The sequence below is a fragment of the Triticum aestivum genome, chromosome 7A (genome assembly GCF_018294505.1).
Source record: "Triticum aestivum cultivar Chinese Spring chromosome 7A, IWGSC CS RefSeq v2.1, whole genome shotgun sequence".
Lineage (NCBI taxonomy): Eukaryota > Viridiplantae > Streptophyta > Magnoliopsida > Poales > Poaceae > Triticum > Triticum aestivum.
In genome coordinates this window covers 238,305,092-238,319,842 of record NC_057812.1, presented here as the reverse complement: position 1 = coordinate 238,319,842, position 14,751 = coordinate 238,305,092, and positions in this window count along the sequence as shown.

Below are 14,751 nucleotides of genomic sequence, written 5' to 3'. Positions count from 1 at the left end.
GATATCTTTGTATTTCTCTTCGAATTATCGGTTTGGTTTGGCCAACTTGATTGGTTTTTCTTGCAATGGGAGAGGTGCTTAGCTTTGGGTTCAATCTTGCGTGAGTTCACCCAGTGATAAAGTAGGGGTAGCAAGACACATATTGAATTGTTACCATCGAGGATAAAAAGATGGGGTTTTCATCATATTACTTGAGTTTATCCCTCTACATCATGTCATCTTACTTAAGGCGTTACTCTTTTCTTTATGAACTTAATACTCTAGATGCACGCAGGAGTCGATCGATGTGTGGACTAATAGTAGTAGATGCACGCAGGAGTTGGTCTACTTGACACGGTCGTGATGCTTATATTGCATAATCATTGCCTTGGATATCGTCATAACTTTGTGCTTTTCTATCAATTGCTCGACAGTAATTTGTTCACCCACCGTATGATTTGCCTTCAAGAGAGAAGCCTCTAGTGAAACCTATGGCCCCCGGGTCTATTTTCCATCATATTAGTTTCTGATCTACTATTTTGCAATTTTTTATTTTTAGATCTATAAACCAAAAAACCCAAAAATATTTTATCTTTTGTTAGTTTTATTTATCTCTATCAGATCTCACATTTGCAAGTGATCGTGAAGGGATTGACAACCCCTTTATAGCATTGGGTGCAAGTGTTTGATTGTTTGTGCAGTTGCATCTATTGGGGACTTGCGCGTTTCTCCTACTGGATTGATACCTTGGTTCTTAACCGAGGGAAATACTTATCTCTATTGTGTTGCATCACCCTTTCCTCTTCAAGGGAAAAAACAAAGCAATCTTAAGAATTAGCACGCCACGATGCGGTTGGCTGCTTTAAACGACAGTTTGTGGTGTTTTCTCGAGGCCACCCTTGGTGCCTTCGACGAAGACTATGAGGTGTTTTATCAGAGTGCATGTGCTTACCTCAACTCGAGAGCCAGTAGGTCGGTGCTCGGAGTGGATCAGGCAACTCACCACTATGACGAGGGCACCAACGATGTGGAGGCCTCGCCCTCTTCCATGTCCAAGGAGCCAATCATCATCGATATCTCCGAGGATGAGGAGTAGCTTGCCTTATTAGCTCACTATAAGGACCCATGTTCAGTTGCTTTCTATGACAGTTAAGCATGCTCGGTTTACCCGTTGCATGTGTTGCTCCTGCCTTTCCTTAACATATTCTAGTGAATTCTGCTATATAATTTTACCATGCAATATGTTCCTCTAGTGTATATGTTCTACATGTCGTGCAATGTGGTGCTTACTTTTTAGCTGTTTGGTTAACTAGTTGTCATCTTTAGTTAACTATTTGGTTCAATTCTGCAAATGTGATGTTCAATTCTTCAGGCTGTAATTTTGTATTGTCTTCCATGTGAGAAATTAATCAAATTTATGTTTACAAAATACACGAGAAACAAATACAATTGCTATATTTCCAAGTTGTCAAGCATGCTTGGTTTGGTTAACTATCTGATCTTCTAGTATGTTATACATTGTGCAATGTGATGCTCAGTTAACCTTTGGTTCATTTGTTGTGGTGTTTAGTTAACTGTTTGGTTCAATTCTGCAACGCGATGTTCAGTTGTTGCGGGTGCATTCTGTTATTGTATACCATGTGAGAAATAAATCGAATTTTGTTGTACTAAATACATGAGAAACAAATACAATTACTATATTTCCAAGTTGTTAAGCATGCTTGGTTTGGTTAACTGTCTGATCTTCTATTAGGAGTATGTTATATTGTGCAATGTGGTGCTCAGTTAATGTTTGGTTCATTTGTTGTGGTGTTTAGTTAACTGCTTGGTTCAATTCTGCAATGTGATGTCCAATTGTCGTGGGTAGAATTTTGTATTGTTGTGCATGTGAGGATAAATCAAATTTGGCTGCACTTAATACATGAGAAACATATACAACTGCTATATTTCCTAGTTATTAATCATGCTTGGTTTGGATAAATAGGTTTTCCATCTGTCTTGAATTAATCTGATGAATTTGCATCGCGCTTATTTTCATCAACATATTTTACTCATAGCATGCGAACCCTCACTTAACCTGATGACTAACTACCTTATATGTGTTGCGGGGAAACAATGGGAAGCACTGAGGTTTACAATCGAGGTTCGCACACGCATGGTCCTTTATCTAATAGCACATTATTGTGCAATTGCAGGAACCATTCTAATTTTTAGGTTTTTAACAATTTGGTCTTGCACATGTAGGTCCTGCTGTCAGAGGTTTTGACCCACTATTCGACCCTTTTTGCATATGGGGAAATGAGTTGTCCATGAATATCGGTCAAGTCAAGAAACTCAGAAAGATTGTTAGGATAAAGAAATTAACGACAAAAAACAACAAGATCTTTGTCTGCACAATGAAGAAGACATCAGTTCACTATAAGTTGGTACTAACTATTATACCCTGCTTTTTTATTCCTTTGTCCCATTTCCGATATAGAGAAGATATTTATGAACATCCTTATTTTCAGGCCTTTCCAAAGCAGTTCACTGATGATTACCTCTCAAACCACCTCTATGTTCAGGAGGCGAGGAAGGTTTTCATACAACACCCACGGTTCAATATTGAAGTGTTCCTGAAGAGGACGAAGGATGGACGGATAATCATCCACAGGCATTGGCCTAAAGTTGTAAAGACCTTCAACATCAATGAAGGATAAATATTCACCTTCCGCTTCAGCAGTTTTCCATATGAGATGCATCTGTCTATGTACCGTCTATGATGCTAATTTCGAAAGGTTCTAGATGTTGCATGTGAAACTTAGTGCTGGTGCAATTGTGTAATGGGGTAGTTGACTGCTGAAGCTATATGATGTTGTACTCTGATGTATTTCAATTATTAAATCATGCTTCCTTAATATGGAAATGAAATATATTGTGTGCTTAATATGAAATTTCAATTAGATTAATAAATGGGTTATTAATAATAGGCCAATTAGCCTGCTAATTGTGTTTTTCTATTGCAAACGGTTATTGAGAAAACACCGTGGGCGATGACCTCAGGAAACACACACAGTTTCTAGGAATAAACTATGTTGGATCGATGAACAATCACACACGACATCCTCTGGAAAATTGTTTGCGTTAGGCCACCTTGCGCAAACATTTACCACATAAAAAGTGTGTGTGATGGACAGCCTTCGCCACATAGTTTCTTCTACGCACCATGTGTGATGCATTCGATAACGCAAACGATAAAATTGTTAATATCGTGTGGAATGGAAACGCTATCACAAACGATTTAATGGGGAAAATTGTGTGTGATGTACCTGCGAAACGGAAACGTTTTCCTTGGAGTGACTGTGTATATACAAAGGGAAGCATACTTCTTGGATTAACTGTGTGGGATGTACATACTAATGGAAACGTATTCCTTGGATTGACTATGTGGAATGTACATACGAATGGAAACGTTTAGCGGGGACTAACTGTGTGGGATGTACTTATGACCGGAAACGATTTGGCATGTATAATTGTATTTTTAGCACAACTATACGTATAACCGTATTTGATCGCTCGACGGTCACCCACGACCTCATTTTGCCGAGCGTGTGTGCCAGAGGCGCATATCCCAACGGTTTCTGAGTCGGGTGGGAAGGACCCCCCCTATCGCAGTAACTCACTAGGCGACGGTTCAAAACACCATTGTGGAAAGGAGTTAAAAACCGTTTGTATAGCACCTCGTTGTACCATTCTATCAGCAACAAGATAGATTATTCCTGCTTCCAGGAGCTCTAATATTTCATTTCTTACCACTTCTTTCATCTTAGGATTTAACTGTCGTTGATGATCAACAACTGGTTTAGCATGAGGCTTCATATTAATTTTGTGCTGACATAGAGTGGGACTAATGCCCTTAAGATCATCAAGGGTATATCCAATAGCGGCATGGTGCTTCTTCAGAGTTTTCAATAATATTTTCTTCATGCTCTGAAAGGTTAGCACTAATAATAACAAGATATATCTTCTTTTCATCAAGATAAGCATATTTTAAAGTATTAGGTAATTGTTAGGATCAAAAACAGGATCACTCTTGGGTGGTAGAGGATCTCCAATAGTCTCAACAGGCAAATTGTGTTTTAAAACAAGCATTTTCTTAAAGAATATTTCAACTACTTCATTTCTTTCATTCATGAACATATCATTTTCATGATCTAGCAAATTTTGTTCTAAAGGATCAGTTGGAGGCATAGCAATAGAAGCAAGACCAATAATTTCATCTTTACTAGGCAATTCTTTATCACGAGGTTGTTTGTGAAATTTGGAGAAATTAAACTCATGAGACACATCCTCGAAATTCACACTAACAGTTTCTTTCTTACAATCTATCTTAGCATTGACAGTGTTCAAGAAAGGTCTACCAAATATAATGGGACAAAAATCATCTTGTGGGGAAACAAGAACAAGAAAATCAGCAGGGTATTTTATTTTCCCACACAAGACTTCAACATCTCAAACAATCCCAATTGGTGAAATAGTGTCTCTATTGGCAAGCTTAATAGTAACATAAATATATTCTATTTCAGCAGGTGCAATATCATTCCTAATTTCTTGATATAAAGTGAAGGGAATTGCACTTGCACTAGCACCTAAATCACATAAGCCATGATAACAATGATCTCCTATTTTAACTGAAATAATAGGCATGCCAACAATAGGTCTATGTTTATCTTTATCATTGGGTTTGGCAATTCTAGTGGGTTCATCATAGAAGTAAATAACATGCCCATCAATATTATGGACCAAGAGATCTTTAACCATAGCAATACTAGGTTCAACTTTAATTTGTCCAAAGGGTGTGGGTGTTCTAGTATAACTCTTACGAACCACTGTTGAAGCTTTAGCAAATTCTTTTATCCTTACAGGAAAAGGTGGTTTCTCAATGTAAGCAGTAGGAATAACAGGATCAACATTATAGGTAACAGTTTCTTCTTCAGCTTTAATAGGTTCTACTACTTTTACTTCAATGGGAGGATGATATTTAAACCACTTCTCCTTGGGGAGATCAACATGAGTAGCAAATGATTCACAGAAAGAAGCTACTATCTCAGAGACAAGTCCATATTTAGTGCCAAATTCACGAAAAGCATTGGTATCCATAAAAGATTTAACACAATCAAACTTATGGTTTATACCTGACTCCTTACCTTCGTCGAGCTCCCAATCTTCAGAGTGCGGTTAATTCTTTCCAATAAATACCATTTGAATTCAGTAGTATTCTTCATATAAGAACCAGTACAAGAAGTATCGAGCATGGATTGATCATTACGAGAAAGCCGAGCATAAAAATTCTGAATAATAATTTCTCTTGAGAGCTCATGATTGGGGCAGGAATATAACATTGACTTAAGCATCACCCAAGCTTGAGCAATACTTTCTCCTTCACGACGCTAGAAATTATATATATAAATCCGATCACGATGAACCAGATGCATAGGATAAAACTTCTGATGAAACTCCAATTTCAATCGGTTGTAGTTCCAAGCTCCAATACATCACATAGCCTATTCCATGTCAATGCCTTTCCCTTCAAAGACAAAGGGAAGACCTTCTTCTTGACATCATCCTCGGGCAAACCTGCTGATGTCTACTACACAACCTTCTTCTTGTAGACGTTGTTGGGCCTCCAAGTGTAGAGGTTTGTAGGATAGTAGCAAATTTCCCTCAAGTGGATGACCTAAGGTTTATCAATCCATAGGAGGCGTAGGATGAAGATGGTCTCTCTCAAGCAACCCTGCAACCAAATAACAAAGAGTGTCTTGTGTCCCCAACACACCCAATACAATGGTAAATTGTATAGGTGCACTAGTTCGGCGAAGAGATGGTGATACAAGTGGTATATGGATGGTAGATAAAGGTTTTTTGTAATCTGAAAATATAAAAACAGCAAGGTAACTAATGATAAAAGTGAGCACAAATAGTATTGCAATGCGTTGAAACAAGGCCTAGGGTTCATACTTTCACTAGTGTAAGTCCTCTCAACAATAATAACATAATTGGATCATATAACTATCCCTCAACATGCAACAAAGAGTCACTCCAAAGTCACTAATAGCGGAGAACAAACGAAGAGATTATGGTAGGGTACGAAACCACCTCAAAGTTATTCTTTCCAATCAATCCGTTGGGCTATTCCCATAAGTGTCACAAACAGCCCTAGATTTCGTACTAGAATAACACCTTAAGACACAAATCAACCAAAACCCTAATGTCACCTAGATACTCCAATGTCACCTCAAGTATCCGTGGGTATGATTATACGATATGCATCACACAATCTCAGATTCATCTATTCAACCAACACATAGGACCTCAAAGAGTGCCCCAAAGCTTCTACCGGAGAGTCAAGACAAAAACGTGTGCCAACCCCTATGCATAGATTCCCAAGGTCATGGAACCCGCAAGTTGATCACCAAAACATACATCAAGTGGATCAATAGAATACCCCATTGTCACCACGGGTATCCCATGCAATACATACATCAAGTGTTCTCAAATCCTTAAGACTCAATCCGATGAGATAACTTCAAAGGGAAAACTCAATCCATTACAAGAGAGTAGAGGGGGAGAAACATCATAAGATCCAACTATAATAGCAAAGCTCGCGATACATCAAGATCGTACCACCTCAAGAACACAAGAGAGAGAGAGAGAGAGATCAAACACATAGCTACTGGTACATACCCTCAGCCCCGAGGGAGAACTACTCCCTCCTCGTCATGGAGAGCACCGGGAGGATGAAGATGGCCACCGGAGAGGGATTCCCCCCTCCGGCAGGGTGCCGGAATGGGTCTAGATTGGTTTTTGGTGGCTACTGAGGCTTCTGGCGGCAGAACTCCCGATCTATTGTGCTCCCCGAAGTTTGTAGGGCATATGGGTATATATGGGAGGAAGAAGTATGTCGGTGGACCTCCGGGCTGTCCATGAGGCAGGGGGCGCGCCCAAGGGGGTGGGCACGCCCCCCACCCTCGTAGGCAGCCCAGGACTCTCCTGGTCCAACTCTGATACTCCGTGGGCTTCTTCTGGTCCAAAAATAAGTTCCATGAAGTTTCAGGTCAATTGGACTCCGTTTGATTTTCCTTTTCTGCGATACTCTAAAACAAGGAAAAAAACAGAAACTGGCACTGGGCTCGGGGTTAATAGGTTAGTCGCAGAAATCATATAAAATATCATACAAATGCATATAAAACATCCAAGGTTGATAATATAATAGCATGGAACAATAAAAAATTATAGATACGTTGGAGACGTATCAGCATCCCCAAGCGTAATTCCTGCTCGTCCTCGAGTAGGTAAATGATAAAAACAGAATTTTTGATGTGGAATGCTACCTTACATATTTCTCTAAGTAATTCTCTTCATTTTGGCATGAATGTTCAGATCCATAAGATTCAAGACAAGAGTTTAATATTGACATAAAAATAATAATACATCAAGCATACTAACTAAGCAATCATGTCTTCTCAAAATAACATGGCCAAAGAAAGTTCATCCCTACAAAATCATATAGTTTGGTCATGCTCCATTTTCATCACACAAGAATGCTCTCATCGTGCACAACCCCGATGACAAGCCAAGCAATTGTTTCATACTTTAGTAATGTCAAACTTTTTTCAACTTTCATGTAATACATGAGCGTGAGCCATGGATATATCACTATGGGTGGAATAGAATATAATGAGGGGGTTATGTGGAGAAGACAAAAAGGAGAAAGTCTCACATCGATGCGGCTAATCAATGGTCTAGGGAGATGCCCATCAATTGATGTCAATGCAAGGAGTAGGGATTGCCATGCATCGGATGCACTAGAGCTATAAATATATGAAAGCTCAACAAAAGAAACTAAATGGGTGTGCATCCAACTTGCTTGCTCACGAAGACCTAGGGCACTTGAGGAGGCCCATTGTTGGAATATACAAGCCAAGTTCTATAATGAAAATTTCCCACTAGTATATGAAAGTGACACAACAAGAGACTCTCTATCATGAAGATCATGGTGCTACATTGAAGCACAAGTGTGGAAAAAAGGATAGTAGCATTGTCCCTTTTATTTTTTATTTTTTTATTTGTCCTTTTTTTGTGGCCTTTCTTCTTTCTTTGGCCCCTTTTTTGCCTTTTTTGGGACAATGCTCTATTAATGATGAACATCACACTTCTATTTATTTACAACTTAAAGATTACAACTCAATACTAGAACAAAGTATGACTATATATGAATGCCTCCGGTGGTGTACCGGGATGGGCAATGAATCAAGAGTGACATGTATGATAAATTAAGCATGGTGGCTTTGCCACAAATACGATGTCAACTACATGATCATGCAAAGCAATATGACAATGATGATGCGTGTCATAATAAACAGAACGGTGGAAAGTTGCATGGAAATATATCTCGGAATGGCTATGGAAATGCCATAATAGGTAGGTATGGTGGTTGTTTTGAGGAAGATATAAGGAGGTTTATGTGTGAAAGAGTGTATCATATCACGGGGTTTGGATGCACCGGTGAAGTTTGCACCAACTCTCAATGTGAGAAAGGGCAATGCATGGTACTGAAGAGGCTAGCAATGATGGAAGGGTAAAAGTGCGTATAATCCATGGACTCAACATTAGTCATAAAGAACTCACCTACTTATTGCAAAAATCTACAAGTAATCAAAAACCAAGCATTACACGCATGCTCCTAGGGGGATAGATTGGTAGGAAAAGACCATTGCTCGTCCCTGACTGCCACTCATAAGGAAGACAATCAAATAACACCACATGTTTCAAATTTGTTACACAATGTTTACCATACGTGCATGCTACAGGACTTGCAAACTTCAACACAAGTATTCCTCAAATTCACAACTACCCAACTAGCACAACTTTGATATCACTATCTCCATATCTCAAAACAATCATCAAGTATCAAACTTCTCATAGTATTCAATGCACTTTATATGAAAGTTTTTATTATATCCCTCTTGGATGCCCATCATATCTATCTATCTATCTATACCTATACTAATTACAGACTCCCAAGAAATTACCACGTTAATTAGATTTTCCAAGCCGTCCATCTGGTGGGACCGAATTATTACGGTGTAGATTCAATCAAAATCATCAGCTAGAAAAAAAGAGGACCGATTTATTACGGTGTAGATTGACTCTTATAAAGAAAAACTAAGGATCTCTCTCTCACGTGAAACAACTCCCTCTATCTCCCACGTAGCATGAGTCCAATTACTGTACAACATGTAATTGAAAAAACTAAGGATCTCTCTCTCACACATGAAACAACTCCTCTATCTCCCACGTAGCAAGAGTCCAATTACTATACAACATGTAATCCAACAAGAAAATATTGGAGTCCAATTACTATACGATCTGTAGTCCACTGAACACAATTTTTTGTTAATCTACCGTGAAACAAAGATTCCCTTGCCATTAGATAGTCACATGCGCACACCTGCTCTCCACCTCTTGCTAGATTATCTGAAGAAACGAATCCAGGTTGCCAAGCGCTCCTCTCCTTCCTTCAGGTCTTCCCCCGTCCATGCCTCCATGGCGCTTTCTTCTGATCTCATGGGCGTGATGTATCATCGACTCCTTGAGAGCGCACCTCCACCTTGCTATTTATCTTTCTCCTCCACAACCAGGAGGCCAACAAGGTATGCCCTTACATACGTAAGATTCCATTAGCAAGATAAAGATAATGAGGTAGAACATCAGTCGTCACACTATAAGTTTCAGATTGGTTCCTTGCGTAAGCACGACTGTCTTTAGAGGTAACTCATTGATGCCATCTACTTTATATGAAAATATGATAATTTATCATGCGGGGCAAGTTAAATCCCTGATGTTGATCTCTCATCTATAAAAAGGTTTGTTGATTTCTCAAATTTGATGACCTCTTTGAGTGTTAGATCCAGCAGCAAATCATGGCGGACATGCTTTGGCCTCTTCCTCCGGCTACCATCCTCCTCTCTCTCTCTCTCTCTTGCAGGTGCTGAAGAGAATTCAGCAAGTTAGAACCAGCGTGCCATCATTCCAGAACACAAGCAGTACACATGGCTGAAGGACCGGCAATATCATGCTCTGTCATGCCTCCAAAAAAAAGTAAGATCCTTCTGGTGAATTTGGTTATGGCTACGTATTGCTCTCCTACCCTAGCTCGCTTGATATGATCCAAGTTGCAAAACCTGAAGTTTGGGCGAAGTTCAGACTAATGTTTGGTTTCTAGGTTTCCTGCTTTCTTCGGGATCTCTTTTGTGTTGTCTCTGAGGTTATAGTTTAATTATATAGTACCATGACGCCGGGTAAATTGTTACAAGATGATGCAATTGATTACTTAAAGACATGCCATCAGACGTGCGTGTTGCAGATCACTATATGTACATATTCTGAACCGTGATTTTTTTATGCTTTAAAGTAGTCCGCCTCTACCTTGCTATAGTTATTCAATATAGTATTCTACAAAAATATCCACGGCAGATGAAACTTTCAGTCCTAAGTGAAATAAAGTTTGATATAGGTGTTCAACCTTGCAGTGATTGCTTTCATGCCGACTCAATTGTGAAGAAAGAAGATCTGTACATGCATGATAAAGGATGTTAGAATTAGGTATATTCTTTAATTGTCCAATGTTGTTTATTGCGCAGCCTTAATTTCTTACTCAGGTTGGCCTGATTATATTTTTTATATGCAACACCATGGTTGATATTAGCATAATCTTGATTTGTTGTTAGCTAGGTTTATATTTCTCTGTTAATTTGTTTTTCAAAAAGGAGGTTGAAACCCCCCTACCTCTTCTGATTAGTAATAGTCCGGCTAATATTAGTACTTACCTATGTATATGTGTTGACTTGTGTCATAATTGGGCTAGGTGATGTCCAGCTAGGTGTTGCAGTTTGGCCCTGTAGTTGTGTTAGTAGCAGGCTGTGTCCAGGTTGGTTTAGAGTTCTGTACGAGCAGGTTTAGGTTGAGTTGGGTAGGATATTCATTGGCCCGTGTCGCTGCATGTATATGTGCAGCTGGTCCTGAGTTTTGTAATAGTCAGACACTTTTCTTCTACCAAACTTACATGGATCCTCTCCCATGATCCTGATCTCTAATACGTAGAATAAAAAATCCAATTCTATTGATAATATCAGTGTCTCCCTTTATCGTAAGGACCTCTAAATCCACAGTTATTCAATCCAGCCCATGACGTTTGTCCATCGAGGAACCACTAATGCCCATGGTACGAGTAAAGAAAAAGTTATCTTTCAATCCAGTTCATTTTTGTGATGTCTTATACATGGACTGTGCTCCTGACATCTATCTTATATGCGCATTGTGTTTCTCAAGTTCTATCTTGGGCCTGATTTGATGGGTTTTATAAGAATACAAACTGATTCATCTTCTTTTTTTAAGGTTCCAAGGATAATATCAATTGATTTTATTTTCAACAAGATTCTAATTTTAACCAGGTATGTTCTCTTTGTTTTGAGTAATTTATGTGAAGGACGACCAGTTAATTGGTTCCTAGGCTAGGATCATTGTTGGGCATAGGTTATTATCTGCAAGACAGAAAATGATCCTGTTCCATGCCAGACTTTGCAGGTATGCAGATTTTTTTTACCTTATCCAAACAAGCAACCGGATCACGGAGATTCTACTTAACCTTTTCTGAATGCCTGATACTGAATTGGAACAAAGCTATGGCAACCCTGCCATGCAAAATAGGCCCATGCATGAATCATATATCTCATGAGGTGACCGTGGTTCCCAAGTTTACATTGCCTAATACATTGGAGGTTAGAGTTGTCTATATTCTCTGGAGTTGTTCTTCTAATTGTTAGGGTACTGAATTTTGCATTGTTAATAAATAACAACTGTACATGACACCAGCCCGTGCACTCTAACTAAGTCAATCTACGTCCGAAATATGATGAATGTATGATTGGTTTAGAGAGTAGACAGATATGCTAAATATGTTTTGTTCCAAATATTTGCAGCATAATCAGATTATTTTCCCAGGAACCTAACAGAAAATAAACCCCATGGCAGTCAAACCCAATACACCTCGGGTACCCAAACTAGACGCAACCGAATTCCAGGGTACCAAGTCATAAAGGTCAATCTTACATACAAGTAACAAAACTAAACATGTACGTGAGAGTAATCTACAATCATGGAAGATACTTTGCTATTTTTCAGAAATTGGCATTTGTTTTTGGAACGTGTACGTGAGAAAGTTTTTTTAATGTCATGCCTCTACTGGAGACACCGATTTAGTGGAGTTTCCAGCATACTTGGCAAAGCCTAGAAACAACTCGGCATTGTGTGCCGAGTTCTGTTCTCGGCAAAGGCACTAGACAAACACTACAATAGCCATTGCCGAGTATCAAAAAATGAGTAATTGGAAAACTACCACGTTAGGAATAATATGCATGTTAATTCGTTGAACACACATATAGGGTGGCAGATAATGGACAATGAGATATGTGCACCGGTTTGTTCGGTTTGATAAATATGATTTTACGTAAAAATTGTATATGTACTTCGGTAAATACAATATGGATGTATGATTTGTTTTTGTTTCATTATATACCAAATTATATAAGGAAGGTTTTTGTACATACACCATAAGCCAAAAGTTCATGTGAATTCAAAATATAGACGAAAACAGTTTACTTTTGTCTATATATATGTTAATATATTTGTATTTAACTATTAGGATACCACTAATATAATTAAAGGGAACATGTCTAGATCAAGACATTATGGTATGATGGAAGCAAAGGAGATGCACAAAAGTGCAATTGTCAAAACATGTACAGCTGTTCAACCACATGACTATTTCCTCTATGCATGATTTTATTATATCAGCTGGAGACTGGGATTTTGTCTTTTTATGAGAAAAAAATTGGAACAAGATAAATAGTCATAAAAATGTTCTGTGATATGTGCATCTATTCCTTTTCTCTTTAAAAAGGTCTAACTGTTTTTGTTGTTCATACTATGAGGCTCTTTCATCTAATATCTAAAGTAAACTTCTTAATTACTGTAGAGACTGTTCGGAGGAGATGTCAAGTGAATGAACCATTAGTGGTTTTATTTTCAATGTGTTGAAGGCAATATATACCAAGATTAGAGGTGATTAAATAATTCAATTATTTTATGTAGATATAGAACATTTGAGTTTATGCGTCATTCCATATTATATTTTAAGTATTAAATTTTGACAAAAATAATATTTGAATATTAAACATATATTGTCATTGGACAAGATGTAACTATTCCAATAGAAATTTGGGAATTCTCAATTTTCTTACTCCCGGTAAATGAAATTTAGTCTCAAAACATCATCCCATTGTAGGGTACTAAACTAGCCCATGCGAATGCACGGGTTGACGACTAGTTAGGACTAATTTCATCACCAAAGAAAATTACCATGATGTTCTGAAGACTCTCAAAATAATATAAGTGAAGAATGAGAGTTCATCTATTTCTACAAAATAAAACCACCACCGTTCTCTAAAAAGATATAAGTGAAGCCCTAGAACACATGACAAACTACTCCGAAAGATATAAGTGAAGATCAATGAGTACTTGAACAATTATGCAACTATATGAAGACTCTCTAACATTTAATAATTTCAGATCTTGGTATTTTATTCAAACAACAAGAAAAACAAAATAAAATAAAATGATGCTCCAAGAAAAACACATATCATGTGGCGAATAAAAATATAGCTCCAAGTAAAGTTACCGAAGAATGAAGACGAAAGAGGGGATGCCTTCCGGGGCATCCCCAAGCTTAGGCTTTTGGTTGTCCTTGAATATTACCTTGGGGTGCCTTGGGAATCCCCAAGCTTAGGCTCTTGCCACTCCTTATTCCATAGTCCATCGAATCTTTACCCAAAACTTGAAAACTTCACAACACAAAACTTAACAGAAAACTCGTAAGCTTTGTTAGTATAAGAAAATAAATCACCACTTAGATACTGTTGTGAACTCATTCTAAATTCATATTGGTGTAATATCTACTATATTCCAAATTCTCTATGGTTCATACCCTCCGATACAACTCATAGATTCATCAAAATAAGCAAACAACTCATAGAAAGCGGAATCTGTCAAAAACAGAACAATCTGTAGTAATATGTATCAAACGTATACTTCTGGAACTCATAAAATTCTCAAATAAATTGGTGGATCTGAGTAATTTGTCTATTAATCATCTTAACAAAGAATTAACTAAATAGCACTCTCCAATAAAAATGGCAGCAATTCTCGTGAGCGCTAAAGTTTCTGTTTTTTACAGCATGATCGCAAAGACTTTCCCCAAGTCTTCCCAAAGGTTCTACTTGGCACAAACACCAATTAAAAGCATAAAACCACATCTAAAAATAGGATAGATGAATTATTTATTACTAAACTGGAACAAAAATCAAGGAACAAAAATAAAAATGGGTTGCCTCCCAACAAGCGCTATCGTTTAACGCCCCTAGCTAGGCATGATGATTTCAATGATGCTCACATAAAGGATAAGAATTGAAACATAAAGAGAGCATCATGAAGAATATGAGTAGAACATTTAAGTCTAACCCACTTCCTATGCATAGGGATTTTGTGAGAAAACAACTTATGGGAACAAGAATCAACTTGCATAGGAAGGTAAAATAAGCATAGCTTCAAGATTTTCAATACATAGAGAGGAAACTTGATATTATTGCAACTCCTACAAGCATATATTCCTCCCTC